The sequence below is a fragment of the Silene latifolia genome, chromosome 11 (genome assembly GCF_048544455.1).
Source record: "Silene latifolia isolate original U9 population chromosome 11, ASM4854445v1, whole genome shotgun sequence".
NCBI classification, from domain to species: domain Eukaryota; kingdom Viridiplantae; phylum Streptophyta; class Magnoliopsida; order Caryophyllales; family Caryophyllaceae; genus Silene; species Silene latifolia.
In genome coordinates this window covers 105,933,118-105,946,340 of record NC_133536.1, presented here as the reverse complement: position 1 = coordinate 105,946,340, position 13,223 = coordinate 105,933,118, and the positions used below count along the sequence as shown (strand labels likewise).

At 34.1% G+C, this 13,223-nt stretch overlaps 1 pseudogene; it reads left to right on the top strand.

The window, feature by feature from the left end:
• Positions 1-12,074: 12,074 nt before the first annotated feature.
• On the top strand, positions 12,075-12,622 carry LOC141613764 (U11/U12 small nuclear ribonucleoprotein 31 kDa protein-like; annotated as a pseudogene).
• Positions 12,623-13,223: the final 601 nt, after the last annotated feature.

Below are 13,223 nucleotides of genomic sequence, written 5' to 3'. Positions count from 1 at the left end.
AATTAAACAATTAAAACCTGTCACAAAAACAAACACACATCACCCTATACACGGTTTATAAACCGTGACCAACACCCCTCATAAAACCCACCAAACCCGACACCACAAGCCACCACAACCACCACCCGACCTACCTACCTCCTCCCTACACCATGGACCATCCAACCATCCCCCAACCACTAGCTTAACCGTCACCAGCCATCCTCAAAAACACGCCCTAATCCACCCGACACCAACAACACTCACCTGACACCTCCATAAAACCCGTCCATAACCACCACCTAACACCACCTTCACCACCACATACAACCACTAATCAACTCACCAATCTACCCTCGACAATTTCCACCCAAAACCACCCCAACCCAGACCTCCTACAACCACCAGAAACCCCCTCGAAAACCGCTTGCCCAAACACGGGTTAATCCCCTGTTTTCGCCACTTACCAGCCACCACTACAACGAACCTCCATCTCCGGCCACCCCAAAACCACCACTTAGGTCGACTCAACCCATATGCGTTAACCCTACCAGCCCCATATCACGACACGACCCTAACGGGTCTCAATTCGGGTCGAAACTCCCCCAAACACCCCTGTTTCGCATAATCAATTAAACCCGGTTAAACCAGCCACCTTTGACCACCACACACCACCCTACCACCACCATTAGGACCCACTAACACCCATAAGCCACCACCCACAACCCTAGTCAGATGGGTCACGCTAAGTGGGTCAAATAACGCAAAACCAACCCTAACCCTAACCCTAATAATAACCCGATACCTCCCCTTTTGTCCTTCGATTGGACGGTCAACGGTGGTCAACGACGACCAACAATGGTTAGGTCAGAAACGTTGCAGTCCAATGTCGCTATAGGTCCAATTTTCGAGTCCTATGATGGTCTATAGAAGTCATACTATCGATCTAAAGATGCTTGTATGAAAATAATATAAACCGCTTTAAGCTGAGTTAATTACCTCGAGATGATTAATTGGTTTATGTTAATTCCTTCTTCTTCCGTCTCCTAAAGCTCCTTCTTTTAATTTATGAATTATTTCCCAGATTTAAGGTGGTATTTATAGTGTAAGATTTAGAGAATAGGAGGTCAATTAGGAAACTATGTAACTTACCTTATTCTAATTAGTATAGGAATTGTCATTATAATTATATCATTATTATTATCACATATTATTAACCTTACCATAACTATGATTTCCTCATATAATACTTACTAATTTATTATTGCCATAACTTTATTATTATTAATATAATTATAATTACCTTTATATATTATTATCTCCTTATTATATTATTTATAAATTTCCCGATATAAATCCCGATTACACTCGTACCAATTTAATAAGTTTCGGCACATATAATAATAGCACACGGCCCAAAGCATAATTATTAGCCAAACCCAATTCCCGAATTTATTATTTAATTATCGTCTTACTTGTATTTATTATTAGAAATGTCATTTAATCACTCATTAAATTACATAAATTATTCTTATAAATTATTATTAAAATGCGGAGTATTACAGTACTCTTGTATTTTCGGCCAAGAGAGGAGAAATTAGTGAGGTTTTTATTTCTCTAAAATGTATCACACATGTAGAGAGTATTTTATTACACTAGAAAATATGAGTTGAAGTATGAATAAAAAATGATAGAGGAAAAACTCTATCATTTCACTTGGAAAAACCGGTTGGAGGAGGGAAGGAGAGACCAATGCATCGTCTTGTGTTCTTCTCAAGACAAGGCATGCATGGCTAGTCATTAGGCTTTAATCATCATGTTTTCCACTTAAATAAAAAACACAATATATATATTCCTTTAAACTCCCTCCATTTTCGGCACATATAAATAAAATGGGTAGTCCATTTTATTTTGTCATTTGTCAATTGTGACATATGTGACATGTAACTTGACATGTGAAATTGTAATTTATTTTTAACATATTAAAAATCAACATACTCATAAAATATGTCATATACAAAATCGACTAGTAATTCGTAATTACTTGTACCAAAACGGTTTCTCAATTATAAATCACAACGTCTTGTATTTATAATAAATTATTCATTCAATTTCAATTTCAATTGTTTCGTAAACAATAATTTTATCTAAGTAATAAAACAATTTGATTACTTAGACCGTATCTTATTTAATCGAATTACAATAAGACACGTTAACTTTACTCACAAAATCATCCGTTAATTTTAAGCAATTTAATTAACTCGTATCGGCATACGATTAATTAAATAATCAATTAAGAGTATTTCCCTATAGGTATGACCTAAGGGGATCAACTGATCACCACCGTCGCACGACAGTAATGTCAAACTCTAGTCAGCCAATCATTACCGATATGTGTGGACTAGTTGACTGTAAAATATTACATCCCACATGTATTCTTAAAATGAGATTTAAACATGTGATCATCATGATCGACAGTTGTGATCGCATTATTGTCGGAGGACACTTATTCCAACAATCTCCCACTTGTCCTCGACAAGTGTGCGTCACCAATTCTCTTGTCCTATTACTATCTCCCACTCAATGCAAGGTGTCTTTCAGGTCGTACTTGCAAGTGATCATATCGAGAGTGGTTTCCTCGATTTGGAGAACAACTGATTGACCGGAATCATCTACCATAGATACCTTCCGAGCGTGGCCACACATTTCCAGTTCATTACTCCTCGAGTGGCCTTGAGATATTGTTTTAACCCTGATAAGGGGTGGACAATTCCTATCGCACTATTCCCTTAGACTAGCCACAACCATCATAACCCAAAATATGCCCATTTGACCCCATTTACGAAGGTCGTAGTAACATAAATCAAAGTTAATCTGAAACTGTGCCACCTTAGGATGAACAGTCTTTAGTCAAAAGAATCTACTCATTAGAATACTATAGTAGCTCTCGCCATGACCAGGCTATATAAATTTGCCAGAACTCTATAAGCGGTCATAAGGCCGGGCAAAGTGTTCCTAACAGTCTGCTTATGTGATCGACTAGTCATCTCACATGACTCTATGGCACTTGAACTTGCCATCAATCGCATCACACTCTAGTCACTTCGAGACGTCACCTCATACAAGTGAGTATGGGCAAATACCATGTTAATTCGGGTTCACTTTAACGGGGTTCAATATTGTCTCTACAACCCGTTTGGATGTAACAAGGTATAAAAGGAGTTTTTAGATTTAAAAAACTCGAACGACAAATGTGATTATCATATATGAATAGTCAATACCTGATTACTACTTCATAATTTTATAATCAATTTTCATCTTATATGTAGTTGTTCATCTCAATGCAATTGAAATGACATATGACATGACTCATCATGTTAAGCCTATGAGAAGGCTTTGGTTAGTAGGTTTTATCAACTTCTTGTACCTTTTCTCAACCTTACTACATTCTCGTTTTTCTTTGTAATGTATACATTTGCATTACAAAACTTTCTGAGTACGTGTCTAGATCCAATCTAGACATAGGCTTTCTTGCCTTAAAATAGCTCCCACTGTTTTTACAGTGTGCGGGACTCATCCCTCTTGCACATCCCATGATTGCAAGTGTACTCAATTTCCGTTGTAAATATTTCTCATTGTTCTTTATTGCCTAGAACGATTCTAGAAAATCTATTTCTTAAATAACATAGCCACAATGGTATCTTAACCATCCTGATGTGTTTTGATTATAGTTTTGTTGGAAACCATGCGCAATCTCAATTGTCAATTGTCATTTGTGTAACACCCTTACACAAAATTGCATCAAAAACACTTTGCTTTACATCCTTAATGCTTCTGTAAGCACTTAAGGGTAATCTTTATGGCTTACTTGGTAAATATTACTTAAATTCGATTTGAAACAATTCATCATACTCAAAGTATATGAAGTGTTATACATCATTTCCTATTTAATTGATTCGGCAGCGGAAGCAAATGGAATTAATCAATTATGTTCAATTCGATTGAACTAGTCATGAATCTTATCAACATAAGACTCCTTATTTGACATTAATATCATGTAGATTTATCTCCACAAATCCGGATATTAAAGATGTATTATAATACTCCATAAGTGTCAAATCATTCCCAATGATCAATATGTCATCCACATATAAGACTAATTAAAATTACCGTAACTCCCACTAAACTCCATGTATAAACACAACTTCTCGACTTATCGAGAAAAGTTTTATAACATGATCAAAACATTGATTCCAACTCATTGATGTCCTACTTAAGACCCTCTCTTAAGTTTCACATTATCTTAGGATTGCAAGAATCTACAAAATTCAAGACATGTATTGAATATATTCCTTCTAATAGAAGAAGTGGGTTTTAGATTCACTCGCTATATGTATATCATCATAATGATACACAATCTCTAAGAAGATCCAAATAGACTTAAGCATTTCAACTAGTGCAAAACCCTTTGCAACCAATCAAGCTTTGATATCTAACAATTCACTTGGAATTTATTTCGGATTTTCATGACTCTAAGCCTTATATTGAGTTGTGACTTAAACACTCTCATGTAAGTCATATGTTCATTACTTTCCAGAAGTAATCAACTTGAATCAAACAATTTCTTTGTAAGTTGCAAGCTCTTTACTTTCTAAAAGTAACACTAATTCATCATCTTCAACAAGTGATGACTTTAACCTCCTAGGTTTTGAAGAAACAACGTCTTACATAAAACGTCTCATGTAGCCAAGAAAGACCAGTTTCTTGCGACATAACATTCTTTGTGGCTCTTGAATAATTTCTCCCACTCTGTCTTCTAGAAATACACTTGTATTCTAGAAAGACAGATTCACAAGCCACAATCCCGTTATACTCGTGATTATTGTAAGGAAAAATAAGCATTTGTTTCTTTTGAAAACTTACAAACATGGTACCCTACCATTTCATATCTCATATGATTCGTTTTAGATTTAGTGGAAAAATAATTTAGACAAAATGATAAAATCCCCAAAAGGATCAAGTAACTCAAAGTAACTTGATTGAAGTCCAAACCATATCGAATAGCGTTTGATTTATTTATCCAACCACACATTATCCATAATGCGTGCTAAGAGAGATTAATTTGTGATACTATATCACAATTCCTTTGGCTTATATCAAAGTCTTCACTTTGATAATCACATCACGACTAAATCGTGATTCTTTGAACTCTTTGAACTTCTTCAAAGATTTCTCTATTTACCTTATTAAGTAAACACATTAGCGTCAACTTAAATCGTTGGTAAAAGAAGATGATCAACCTATTTTAGATCAATGATTTACAATCTCGATCTCCTTTTAAACCAAAAGGCACGAGACATCTTGCTTTGAATACAAGATACGCATATACCATAAGATGTAATGGTTTTAAGAGTACTCGATAACTCTTTGCGTTCATCATTCCAGAATCTAAGGTTTAATCTTGGGTTACCAATTTGAGTCTTGCATCATCTTCATGATATATCATTCTAGTTTGGTTTAGAATATATTCACCTTGATAATGGGCTAGCCATACATCAAATCGTGGTGTATAGGGTTACAAAAGTGAAACCTCTTTTGTATCTTAACAAGATTATACTCTTATTCAGAGTTTATGCACTTAATAGTCATAATTAAGGTACAACTATAAACCCAAAACTAGATTGATTACACAATGACTCTATCTCTCGACATTATTTGATGCTAGTCGTCATATTATAATCATCTTATGTATCGAATACAATGATGAAAACCTCCACTGGTTTCTAATATTGACGAAGTAGTACTAGCAAAATTTATGTCAATCAAATAAACATTTAAAGAAGAAGGTCCCATTAGATGTCTCACAACTAACTTGTTGATTCTTCAATAATTTGGGGTAGTTTCCTTTCTAGCGTCCAACAATTAAGACAATGGAAACTTTATCGGTCGGGATTGATAGGTTTAGTATCGTTATTCTCAATAACTTTACTTTTAACATTACCTTGTATCAATTCCATTCTAATTTTACCTTTTTAAAACCTTATCCTTTTCTTAACGGTTTAAGAGAATGCTCCCACTCATTTCAATGAGTCTTTGCTAAGAGAAGCAAAATTTAAATTTATCGTTTTATTAATACTTGTAAATAACAAGTAAAGCATTTACATAGTGACCTCTACCCAACTATGATAAATGATTCCAAGATCCAAATTCATATTAACTTGGGCATCGGTAAAACCGAATACAACCCTCATCAATATAACTCGGTGGATTAACTCTTTAATCGATTATACTTTTAGAACTCTTGGTCGATAAAATTACATTAATATTTATCTTTAGCCCGAAACACATCCGACAACCGTCGAGAATACTTTCGTTGAGTTCAACCCAAATTTCGAATAAATGTGTCCATGATCCAAATTTACATCAACTTGGGCATCGGTAAAGCCGAATACAACCCTCATCTTTATAAATTCGGTGGGTAGACATTTATCACCCACTTCCCCTACGTAACAAGGTTTGTACCCCGGTAGGGCCGAGTGCACTCCCTCATGAAATAGGTTTTCATGGTTTCTACTTTTTGGTAAGGCTAAGTCTCAATTGTTTATTTTAGCGAGAGGTCATGTCAATTTATTATCTATCACGTTTTAAGTGAACTAAAGCGGTGAACTACGATAATTGTAATTGACACCGTCGATAAACTCGATTAAAATGCATGTTTAGTTATGACGATTTAGCGATGCATGCAACATATAAATAAAATGCAAAGCATAAAAATAAAATCCTAGTATGGCCTTCCTAAAATAGTAAATCTAATAAACTATTACAAATTCGGAAACCAACTCCTTTGGTCCCTTGAACTTCGGTCTTAGCACGCACTTCAAGGCAACACTTTCTTTGATGGATCGCCTTCTCGAGTGGCATCGTCTTCAAGGAACTCCGGAATAATTAAATTACATAATAAATTACATAATTTCCTATTATACATTTGTAATTAAAATAAAAATAAATCTATTAAATTACAAAACGGTGATACGAGATCACAATAATTACAACTGAATCGATATTCCCATACATTTCGGGTAATACCAATTAAGGCTAAGGCCATACTAAGTAAATTACATAATTCAAAAATTATATAAAATTAAGATATGACAATCATAAATAAAATACAGCATTATAATATGTATGAACATGCTAGATTTTATGCTAAATCGCCTTTAAAGAGCCAATATCGTATATTAATCGGTTTTTACGGATTTGCGTGGTTTAACTTATTAAAATCAGAATAATTACATAAATTCATATTTATGTACAAGTTAATTACCCTAACCATCTTAGGACTCAAAATTAGTTTCCACTAACATTTGACAATAATTAGACTTGATTTCTTAATATTGTTCATAAATGGACCCAAAAATACAAAATTTATGCTATAAACCTCAAATTAAATCATAAAAATTTCAAATAATTTCAAAATTTGAAATTTAAACTCATGAACATTATGTAAAAATACCATGACACTCATAATATTCAAAACTTAGGTTAAAAATTTCGAAAATTTATCGAGAAAAACAATGTTGCGGGGTATCGGTTTTAACAATTATGACCATAAAAATATGAGAAAAATTATATTCATCAACTTTTTACTTTTAGATCTGAAATATATGATAAAATGCAACATGTGACATTTTTCTTTTAGTCATGAAGTATGTTTATCATTATTACTAATTATAGTCACTATTTATGTGATTTTTCATCAAAAATTCATAAATCATGCATAAAGACTTCATTATAGCCAAATAGTTTACACACATCTTGTAAAATTACATGTGACAACATACTAAATATCCATGACCAGATTCTAAATATAACTCATATTAACCTATTTACCCTTTTAAATACGATTTTAACTTAAAAAATTCATATTTCGAGCAAAACAACTCTTTTTATCATGACAATTTACAGACCATCAGTAGATAATATATGTAAAAACATATCCAAAAACCACTGAAAAATTCGAAGTTTAGCTATTTTTCGTCCAAAAATGACATTTTTATCATAAAAATCACATTTTAATGCCAATATTATATAAAATTGAACAATAAAATCCATAAATAAACCAAAATGTCCTAAAAATTACTTAGGACCAGAAACTTTTAACATGCAAGGTTATTTTTAGGTTTATCTTCATAAAATCAAATTAATTAGTTTTGTATGTTAATCACATAACTCGCAAAAACTATAAACCGATTTGCATGCAAACAACCTTAGGCTCATGATACCGCTTATAAGAATTCGTTAATCTCATTAATTTACATATTCATATATGAAATGATTTATTTAGTCATAAATCAAAAGCTAGATCTTATGCATGCAAACATAAATAAGATAAGAGAAGAAATCGTCAATCTTACATTGACGTTTCGGATATTAGGGCACCAACAAGATCACCTTCTTGTTAGTTCTTGAGCTTTCCTAATAATGGAGGGACAAAAGGTCCAAACTAGAGCCTCTCCCAAAAGTGAATACCCAAGGAAACCTCTTAATAACTAATATTATTATGATCTAGTAATAATATAAGTCTTACTAAAATTTGACACAAAAATAATATTTTGTACTCTTGTATTTTCGGCCAAGAGAGGAGAGATTAGTGAGGTTTTTATTTCTCTAAAATGTATCACACATGTAGAGAGTATTTTCTTACACTAGAAAATATGAGTTGAAGTGTGAATAAAAAATGATAGAGGAAAAACTCTATCATTTCACTTGGAAAAACCGGTTGGAGGAGGGAAGGAGAGACCAATGCATGGTCTTGTGTTCTTCTCAAGACAAGACTAGGCATGCATGGCTAGTCATTAGGCTTTAATCATCAGTTTTCCACTTAAATAAAAAACACAATATATATTCCTTTAAACTCCCTCCATTTTCGGCACATATAAATAAAATGGGTAGTCCATTTTATTTTGTCATTTGTCAATTGTGACATATGTGACATGTAACTTGACATGTGAAATTGTAATGTATTTTTAACATATTAAAAATCAACATACTCATAAAATATGTCATATACAAAATCGACTAGTAATTCGTAATTACTTGTACCAAAACGGTTTATCAATTATAAATCACAATGTCTTGTATTTATAATAAATTATTCATTCAATTTCAATTTCAATTGTTTCGTAAACAATAATTTTATCTAAGTAATAAAACAATTTGATTACTTAGACCGTATCTTATTTAATCGAATTACAATAAGACACGTTAACTTTACTCACAAAATCATCCGTCAATTTTAAGCAATTTAATTACCTCGTATCGGCATACGATTAATTAAATAATCAATTAAGAGTATTTCCCTATAGGTATGACCTAAGGGGGATCAACTGATCACCACCGTCGCACGACAGTGTAATGTCAAACTGTAGTCAGCCAATCATTACCGATATATGTGGACCAGTTGACTGTAAAATATTACATCCCACATGTATTCTTAAAATGAGATTTAAACATGTGATCATCATGATCGACAGTTGCGATCGCATTATTGTCGGAGGACACTTATTCCAACATACATAATGTTGATTGAAGTTATACATGATATCAGTGAAGTTATACACATTGAAGTTTTAATACTAAATCCGAAAATTTTATATAACAACACGAAATTTCATTTTTAGTAGATCTAAGATTAAAATTAACTTATTATATGAGATTTATTTTTATAGATCTGAGATAAAAATAAAAGAATTTTACAAGGTAAAAACGAGATTTGAAAACCCAAAACATTAAGAAAAAAAATGTATAAAAAACGAGATTTGAGAAAATAAATAAAAAAACGAGAACTAACAAAATAAAAGACAATTAAAATAAAATAAAAGACAGCAAAAAAAACGAATGGAAAAAACAACTCAAAACATAAAAATTAACACCAAAACGAAAAAAAAAAACGAAAAAAATACCGAGGTGGCGGTGGTGGGGTGGCGGCGGCGGCGGTGGTGGGTGCTGAGTTGATGTCGGGTGGGGTGGTGGTGAATGAAGATGAGAGGAGTGGGTGATTTATTTGGGTTTTGAGTTTTTTTAGAGAGGAGAGAAAAGTGAGATGTAGAGAGAGGAAAAGATGATTGTGATAATGAATTAATGAATGATGGGTGAATGATTAGTGAATGAGATGCTTAAATTAAGGAGGCAATCAGAGGAGATTCATTTGTAGCCATTTATTGAGATTAAATCTCATCCCTCCATTCCCTCCATCCAATGGCCTACATGAAGACTTATGAACTCATAAGTATATAGAGGACTTAGTTCATCTCTTCTCTCTCTCTCTCTCTCTCTCTCTCTCTCTCTCTCTCTCTCTCTATATATATATATATATATATATATATATATATATATATATATATATATATATATATATATATATATATATATATATATATATATAGATTCGTTGAGAACGACCCTTCTCCCTTGGATTAAAAGTGAAATGTACGGCTGATATTTACGCTTAAATTAAATTCACTAATTAAATCCTTCAACCCTCACATGCTACCTTCGTTTTGTGCAACTTCGATACAATTGCAATTTTTCTTTTAATTCACCATTTTTAACAAAGTCAGCCATCAGCTTCCTCCATTATTTCAAAAATGAACTCTACTTCATTACACTAACTATCTAATCTTCTCTATTTTCCTCTAAATTGTCCCGCCCATTTTTCAATTCTTAATTGATAAGTTTAGTGTTTCATATTTAATGGTTTTCTGCCGGAATTTAGCTAGATTTCCGATGACGAAGTCGCCAATTTAATGATGAATACTGAAATGGAGCATATCCATGTGAAAATGGTGGAAATAGGGTGGTTGAGGAGGCGGATTTAGTGAAGATTTAGGATTTTCGATGTCGGAGATATACGATGTTGGTTGATGTCAACAATGGTCAGGTGCACGAAATTAATGTACCTGTTTTCTATATTCATGTATCTCAAACCAATTTCAATGTACCTAGTATGTAATTTTGTGTATCTATGATAAATACATTAAAATAGTGGTTAGGTACACCAAAAACTAGTGTAGAAACATTGAACTAGACGGGAAATCAATAAAGCGGAGGTAGTTGTTGGCATTGTGATAGGAGCGACATTTGGAGATCTGGTGATGCCAGGAAAATTTAGGAGGATATAGAAGACGATAAAGAGGAAGCTCTGATGTCGGTGACAGATAACGATTAATGTAGCTCGTGGATTGCTACCGTCATCTGGCTCGTCGATGAAAGGGGAGCACCGTACTGGATTATCGACAGAAGTGGAGTACATACCACAATGGTAGTAGCGATATGGAGGTTGACCACGGTGAAATCGAATGACAACAGTGGGTATGGTGATGCCCCGACGAAACGCCGACGAGGACGATGGCCGGAGTGAATATGTAGAAGCTAAGAGAAGATCGCAAGGGGGTAATGAGATGCAGCAGCTAGCCTTCGTCTGTAAATTCGCCGGAGATAACATGTTGGTCGGAGACTTTTCATGCGTTCGCTGGTGGTGGTTCTGGTGGTGGTGGTGGCGGTGGGGATAACGGATGAGTGACAGAAAATCAGCGTAGTGTTTGAAGATTAATTTTGGCGGGCTTAAGGGAAAATCGGGTTATATGATTTGGGTGGGCTTAATTTGCTAATTGAGTTAGATGTATTCTTTTAAGATTGGTCGTTCTCACTGTTCTCACCGACTGATCGTTCTCACCGGATCCTATATATATATATATATATATATATATATATATATATATATATATATATATATATATATATATATATATATATAGAGAGAGAGAGAGAGAGAGAGAGAGGGATCTCGTGAGTTTGGTTCTTACGGTGAGTTGTGAGTTTGGAAAATCTCAGCCATTGATTTAAGGGAAACCAACGCCTGAGATTGAAACTAAAAATAAAAAAAAAAGCCTGATATCGTAGATCGTCTTTCTTCCTCATAATTCTATCTTCATTCTCTCTCCACCTCCAAAACCAAAAAAAACCCAGATTTGGGTAAAAATACGATTAAAAAATAAAAAATACCTAGAATTTTGGGCAAAATTAGTATACTAGCAATGATATCTCCTGCAATTTCACGAATTCTACCATTAAATTCAACAATATCGTCAATTTTCGACATTTTTGGTCTGCTCTCAGCGAGCGTGTTAATCGTCTCCCGTAACGACGCCGTCTCATCTGCCAAACAGATGAACGAGAAGCTCCTCAACGGCCCAACAATGACCGCTTCGATCGCCGCAGCAACGGTCGCGCGGCTGAGTTCATTCGGCGGCGTGTGTATAAGGATAAGTTGAGATGTTATGAATGCGGCGAGGAGGGGCATTTCAGCTACGAGTGTCCCCGAAATCAGCTTGGAAAGAGGGAACGACCTGTCCCTTAAAAGGGGCGGAGGTTCATGCAGGGATCTAACATCAAAGATGAGGATGAGGATGAAGATACACATACAAGTGTGTTTGATGAGGATAATTGGGCGTCTGTTGTTGATAATGGTGCTGATCAGAGGTTGCTAATGAAAGATGATGAGGTTCAAGATAAGAATAGGAAAAGGAAGAAGGTTGTTAAGAAGGCCACTTATTTTAGCGACAAGAGTGGTGAGGATGATTAATAATTTAATTAACTGTTCATAATTTTGGTGATTTATTGGGTTCTTCGTATATTCATAATTTGAATTGAACATTATGTAGTGATCGCCTTTCTGGGTGTTTTGATGTTCAAATTACATTGCTACTCATCAATTAAAGCTAATACTTACTCGTTACTTGAAGATGGAAATGTCGACAATGAGCAAGCATGTGAGTATATACCTGGTGCTTGCTGATTAAACGCCCGCTGTGCGTATAGGTCTTATTGCTTCACAATCCATGTAGCAAAAAAGGGATTCTGTACAGGAACTATACTGTTGGATTGTAAATAATGGTCTGCTCTCCGCGAGCTCTCTGAAAATGTGGTTTATTATACAGCGGAGTATTTGATTGAGCTGATGAATTAATTTTTCCATTGCAATTCATTATTTGTGTCAATAATGATGGGGAACTGGGAATCTGGTTTAGAAAATGAGCTCATTAATAAACCATCGTGTTCGATCGTAACAGGAATTTGGTCTTCTGACAGAATGATAAATTAATGAAACTTCTTCATTAATAACAGTAGAATAACAGCACAATAACATGCGATAAAAAAAAAGAGTAAAAAAATCAAAGTAGTAA